The 7029-nt window shown below is 45.8% G+C and overlaps 1 long non-coding RNA gene across 2 annotated transcripts; it reads left to right on the forward strand.

The window, feature by feature from the left end:
* The first annotated feature begins 1981 nt into the window (after positions 1–1981).
* On the forward strand, positions 1982–5712 carry LOC139259512 (uncharacterized). Of its 2 annotated transcripts, XR_011592583.1 has the most exons (3): positions 1982–2161; positions 2900–3135; positions 4734–5712. It is a non-coding gene; the product is annotated as an uncharacterized lncRNA (long non-coding RNA). The 2 variants fall into 2 exon arrangements; XR_011592582.1 differs by lacking the exon at positions 1982–2161 and having other exon boundaries at positions 2170–3135.
* Positions 5713–7029: the final 1317 nt, after the last annotated feature.

A 7029-nucleotide genomic window follows, 5' to 3' on the forward strand; every position in this document is an offset into this window, starting at 1 on the left:
CAGAGGATGAACTCCAAGTCATCGTCAACATCTTCACCGAGGCGTACGAAAGCATAGGCCTTACACTAAACATCCGTAAGACAAAGGTCCTTCACCAACCTGACCCCGCCACACAACACTGCCCCCCCCACCCCACCAGTCATCAAGATCCACGGCGCGGCCTTGGACAACGTGGGCCACTTTCCATACCTCGGGAGCCTATTATCAGCAAGGCAGACATCAACAACAAGGTTCAACACTGCCTCCAGTGCGCCAGCTCAGCCTTCGGCTGCCTGAGGAAGAGAGTGTTCGAAGATCAGGCCCTCAAATCTGGCACCAAGCTTATGGTCTAGAGGGCTGTAGTGATGCCTGCCCTACTGTATGGCTCAGAGACGTGGACCATATGCAGTAGACACCTCAAATTACTGGAGAAATACCATCAACGATGCCTCTGCAAGATCCTGCAAATCCCCTGGGGGGACAGACGCACCAACGTCAGTGTTCTCGATCAGGCCAACATCCCCAGCATCGAAGCACTGACCACACTCGACCAGCTCCATTGGGCGGGCCACATTGTCTGCATGCCGGACACAAGACTCCCAAAGCAAGCGCTCTACTCGGAACTCCTACACGACAAGCGAGCCCCAGGTGGGCAGAGGAAACGTTTCAAAGACACCCTCAAAGCCTCCTTGATAAGGTGCAACATCCCCACCGACACCTGGGAGTCCCTGGCTAAAGATTGCCCTAAGTGGAGGAAGAGCATCCGAGAGGGCACTGAGCACCTCGAGTCTCGTCCCCGAGAGCATGCAGAAACCAAGCGCAACCACTATCTGTCCCACCTGTGACAGAGACTGTGTAATTCCCGTATTGGACTGTTCAGTCATCTGAGAACTCACTTTTGGAATGGAAGCAAGTCTTCCTCAATTTTGAGGGATTGCTCATGATGATGATTTCTTTTTCCCCATTCCTTTTTCTCTCGTAATCATGTTGTTTCCTTTTGAATTCATCTAAGTTATTTGCCACAACCACTTCCTGTGGTAGCGAATTCCACATTCTAATCACTGTCTGTGTGAAGATATTGCTTCTTATTTCTCTATTGGATTTATTCGCAACTATCTTTTATTTATGACTCCCGAGTTTTGGATCCTTTCACACGTGGCAACATTCTCTCCAAATTTATTTAAAGGGACTGGAAAGCTCCTAGTGCCTGTTAAGTGCTAGGTGTTTAGCACTTTTAGTAATAGTTAATAAAATTAAAGGGTGCTATTTCAGAAGCCTACAGGACGTTTTAACTGGTGATTTGAACGTTTCCCCTCATAGTATTCTGTTTAGAGTGCAAGAGAAAAGCAGTAAGGGTTGTAAATGTTAATTGATGAGGCTAGCATTTCCTTTCATTTATATAGAGCTTTAAATGCAGTAAATATCCCAGGATCCTTCATGGAAGAGAAATGGATGCTAAGCAACAGTAGAAGAGCTCAGAGAGACGGGCGAAGACATGGCTTTGAAGAACAAGCTTTCTTCCACTCAAACCAGTATTTAAACTTAAGTTTATCTTGGGGATTGTGGGCCTGAAATTGATCAAAGGCAAGTTCCGCCCATTTATCGTCGAAAAGACCGCTAAGATCCTGATGGTACTTTGGGCAGCAGTTTGGTGAAAAAAGAAGGAAAAAAGCACCCGGCGGAAAAAATGGCGATAGGTGAGATTCCGGAATCCTGGAGAAAGTTACGCCGAGACTGGAGACGGGGTGGGGGGGGGCACATTTTTTTTAAAGTTAAAATAAAAAAATAAAACATCACAAAACCTTCAGAGGACCCTTTAACAAAAAATCACTGCAAAAGAATTACAGAAAAATCTGAGACCCTTTTCTTGCTGGTCTTCATAACCTACCGTCCAAGTAAGACCTGCTTCCACACGCCGGTCTTTCCTCCTGCAGGGGCGGAGGACCGCTCGGATGAATCTTGGGTGGGAGGACTTTTTTCGGCATTGCACGCCGGCGGACACTCCCCAGCAGTCCTTCCAAACCGCCGATGTGAGCGGGGAAAGCACCGAAAAAACAGGGAGACCGCCGAGTTGCCGGCAGTAGAGTCATAAATTTCGGGCCTCGAGTCTTTTTAATATATATATATATATATATCTTTCTACCCATGTCCTTACTACATGGAGTTGCTTTTACCAGGAAAGGTATGTGCTGAAACACACTTGGGCTCCTTTCCCAAAGAAACTTCACAGGGGTTGTATTTTGATAGCTTTGGTCTTCAATAATGAGATGTTTTTTTTTACTGGATATGAAAAACATACATATGCATTAAAGATGGAGATTTGGTCACATTGGATCTTATGTTATAGCTGTCACTTAATTTCACTTGCGGTAAAATTATGGTCACTTAAAAGTAGCAAGTCTCCATAAAACGAGATTTAAATGACAAACCATTTTTTTTGGAGAATAACAAAAATCATAGCCTCCAATTTAAAAAAAAAACACCTAGGGCCCAAAATTGGTTAATGCATCAGGTCCACCCATTTCTCTGCGGTATGGCAGCGGTACGTCGTTTCAAACCGCTGAGACCGAAGAGGATAAAATGGGTAATTTTTTTTCGGTGGTATGTAACCTAGTAGTTGATCCACATCGACTTTCTCTTCAATGGACGGTGCGGTACTGAACTGCGCATGCACAATTTTTTTTTATAGAAGCGTTTTACCCGCGATTTCCGGGGTCGGGTCACCCGCGCATGCGCAGTGAGGAGCGGGTGGGAGTGAGAAGGAGCAGCAAGCTCGTCGACGGGCAGTTTTACTTTAAAAACACATTGCAGAGTTTAAAAAATATTCATAACTAATTTTACAGTTTGAAGAATAAGACATGTTTTACAAAGCAAATATAACAGAAATATTATGGAAATGTAAAAAAAAATCCAAGCGCAGGAACATCGAAAAGGACGGGAGGTTGAGAGCGCCCACCTTCGACGAGACGGAGTTACCTACCCTTCTCGAGAATATCACAGAGAGGTACTTCGAGCAAACGAAGGGTGGTCGTGGAAAGTCCCCCACAAAGGAGTACAACAGGATATGGGACAAGATCGGGGAGGCTGTGTCCTCCACAAGTACGCACCGGGTAAAGGTGCCGTAAGAGGTGGAACGACCTGGTGAGGGTAGCAAGAGTAAGTAATGATTTTATTTATGCACTTCTCATGTCATGTTTGCTCCAAAACGTCGTCGAACCCCTCCAAGGGTTATGTGATTCCGGTCCTCTTTCAAGACAAGTGTCGCCGCGGTGAACATTTGCAGCCGCTCTGTCCTTCGTATACGGTCACCCCCTCCCCCTCCCCCGCCCCCGCTATCTGTGCCGTTCGATCCGAGGAAGTTTCAGTTTTGTTCTGCAAATGACTCCCAGAGAAGCAGCAGATCGGTCCCCACAGCAAAATCATTTAGGCGTCTGACTTTAAAAGCATGACACTATTAAGTTATCCTGTGGTGGCGAGCTAACTGCTTATTTTCGACATGATGTGTCCGTGTGGAGGAGAGTTACTGAAATGGTTGTAAGACCGACCAAGGAAACACGATAAGTGTTTAAGTCAAATTTCACAGATTGTCACGATCACACCTCTGAACTCTGCACTTACTCCGGATACAGTAATTGGGCTGACAGATCGCAGTCATTGGGAAAACACGAAGGGAGGAACTTACTCGGTAAAGTACTGGGACTAAAGATGGACAAGTCCCCTGGACCTGATGGCTTGCAGCCTATGGTCATAAAAGAAGTGGCTGTAGAGATACTGGATGCATTGGTTGTAATCTACCAAAATTCTCTGGATTCTGGGGAGGTCCCAGCGGATTTGAAAACTGCAGATGTAACGCCCCTATTTAAAAAAAAAGCAGACAGAAAGCAGGACAGGGAAGGCAGGGCTATGGGGAGCGGGCAAGAAAGTGAGGCTGAGTCCATGATCAGATTAGCCATAATCTTATTGAATGGCGGAGCAGGCTTGAGGGGCCAAATGGCCTACTCCTGCTCCTTTTTTTATGTTCTTATGTTCTTATGTCATGTACCATGTAAATGTAGGTTCAGTGTCACATGGATAATTTTATTTATCTTAAGGTTACGGCGATGTATTCGTGCTTTCAGGCAATGACGAGGATCAGTGCAGGGTTTTGTTTGTGTGTTCATGCTAGTGACCCTGTGTGTGCGATGTTAAATGGATTGAAGATTTTTATTTTTATTTACTTTACTCTCTGCTGAAGAAGAAATCTGCAATAGCAGCCGATCAGCGGCATGCGGGGGGGGGGGGGGGGGAGGGCTGGGGGGAACAACCCACAACCCACAACCCAGGAGCCATTGACAGAAATCGAGATCTGTGCCCTGTCCCTGGTTGGGGATAGCAACCATGCCACCACCAGCATTGGGGCTGATCCACTCACAGGATGGTAAGTTGAATACACTCTCTCTCTTCCGGTCAAAAAAGAGCCAACCAGTCCCCGGTCTGTGTTGCGGTCCTGTCATGTCATGTCATGTAACTGTAATGTTGGCCTGATATGTAATGTAAGTTTATTGCACTTAATGTTGGCCTCGTGATGTACTGCAATTTTGGGGGCATGTAACGCAATGCATATATGTATTGTCTGTCTGTGATATGTAATGCAGTACTGCAGCAGTGGTGGACATTTAAGTAAGACTGCGATAAGTCACTGTACTATGTACTTATGTAATCCTGACCCCTCCCCTAATGTCAAGTATTTTTAAAAGTTGTTTTTGTACTTCCAGACTCCTGACGATTCAGACCACACTGACACAGAGAGACCAGACGACAGATCCACTGCTCACACCTCTGGCATCGCCCAGCCCTCTCCCGACTTCACCCCTGGCAGAGATGAGGAAGATGAAGAGGAAGAGCCGCTGATCCTGGAGCAAGTGATGGTTGAGGTGGAGACAGAGGAGGATACACCAGCTCCATGTGGGCCAGCTGGAACATCCTCCACCACTGAGTCTGCAACAAGGCACCCCCAATGTTGCAGCGCCTTTGCCACAGTGACGGAGGTTGGTGCAGAACAGGTCCATTGCTGCAGGACAGATAGGCACGTACCAGGATATGGTGCGTCCGTCACAGGCCAGCGTTGACGTAGGTCGAGACCTGCTCAAGGCCATGACTATCATAGCCGTAAACATCGCGGCTCTATCAGAGCGGCAGTCAGAGAATATGACGCGTATGATCACCACAATGCAACGGACTGCTGACTCTCGAAGCCATGTGGCAATCAATGGGATCGGGACATGGCGCAGAACCACCCCCCCATGCCAAAGTAGTCAGGTCGACAGCACCCGAGTGTGGAGAGCTGACATCATCTGCCAGCCCTGAAGCCGTACCTTCCACATCACGAGCTTCTCCTGAGACCCCATTTATTGCGCCTGCAATGTCTGACCCCCAATGATAGCAACAGCACTCTGAGTGCAGTACCACCATGGGGAAGTCCGGGCTCAGGGGCAGTGGGAAAGGGAAGGGCGGGAGTAAGAAAGGGGGGAATAGTCCCAAGGGTGGTGTAGCATGCGGTCGAGGACAGTCAAGAGTCTTTTGTTGTACTTGTTCATTGAATAATTGAAGTTTGATTTGTAAAAGTTTATCAAAGTTGTAAAAGTTTTGTTAATGTTGTTAGTGTTAAAGTTGTTACAGTTGTTTTAAAGTTATAAGTTTTAAATTTGTTGTATATTTTTGACATTTTTACATAAACATTTGAATTGAATTTAAGCACTCTTGTATAGTGTCAAACTTTTGGGGTAACAGTCATCAAGGTCCCAAAACACAGCTCTCCACATTCAAGCAAAGCGTTCATTTATAAACCTTCTCACATCTGGTTCCTCCATTAGACAGGTAGTCAGCAATACAGGCTGAGATAGTACAGGCCCCATTCTTTTTAAATCTCCACAATATTTTTCAATGAGAACAATATAACTAAAATGCCTTCTATCTTAAGTTACTCAGTACCAATAAAAATACCTTTCCCACTGTAAATCGCATTGTGAAGTCACTGTTCACCTCTGAAATACAGAGGTGCTGCTTTAGCTGACTGTTCCCGATTTCCAAAATCGTGGCTCCGTGCACTCCGCTCATTTCCGCCCAATTAACATCGCGTCAAACCACCTTTTCCAGGACGGTTTGCAGCTGCAGTGGTATGTCGGCAGTATGTGATGAAAATCGGACTTCTTGGGCGATATGCGGGCAAGGCGGATGGTGTGCATGCCGCTCGGCGGTATGTCAATGATGAATATTCCACCGAGTGATATGTCGGCTGTATGTAGGTGTTTTTTGACTAAAATCGCATTTTTGGGCGGTAAGCGGGTGGTATGTCGACCAATTTCGGGCCCTAATTATACTCTCTCTAAACTGAGTTAATCTATTTGGTGCTGTGTGTTGAAGCAGGAGTGTTGCTGAAGGCGGAAGAACTCCATAGTCTTTGAATTAGTGCCATGCGATCTGCAACAGGTAGACGGTCTCGATTTAATGTTTCTTAAGATTTATATTTCCTACAATGAAAACTCCCTCACTACTGCACTGAAGTGGCAGCCCAGATTATATGCACAGGTTCTGGAACAAGGCTTGAACCCAAAACCTTTTGACGCTTCTGTACAGTAAGGTGGTGTTTATTAGCTCTAAAACTGAAATAAAGTTGGATTGGCATGTTTCATAAGAAATAAGAAATAGGAGCAGGAGTAGGCCATTTCCGTCATTCAATAAGATCATGGCTGATCTGATGGACTCAATTCCACTTCCCTGCCCGCTCCCCATAATCCTTTACACTCTCATTGCTCAAAAATCTATCTCCGCCTTAAATATATTCAATGACCCAACCTCTACGGCTCTCAGTTTTAAATGAGACTTATTCTGAGACTATGTCCCCTAGTTTTAGTTTCCCCTTTGGAAATATCCTCTCTGCATCCACCTTGTTGAGCCCCTTCATTATCTTATAAGTTTCAATAAGATCACCTCTCAATCTTCTGAACTCTTATGTGTATAGGCTCAACCTATCCTTATAAGTTAACCCCCTCATCTCCGGAATCAACCTAG

The sequence above is a fragment of the Pristiophorus japonicus genome, chromosome 3, assembly GCF_044704955.1.
Source record: "Pristiophorus japonicus isolate sPriJap1 chromosome 3, sPriJap1.hap1, whole genome shotgun sequence".
In the NCBI taxonomy this organism is placed as follows: domain Eukaryota; kingdom Metazoa; phylum Chordata; class Chondrichthyes; family Pristiophoridae; genus Pristiophorus; species Pristiophorus japonicus.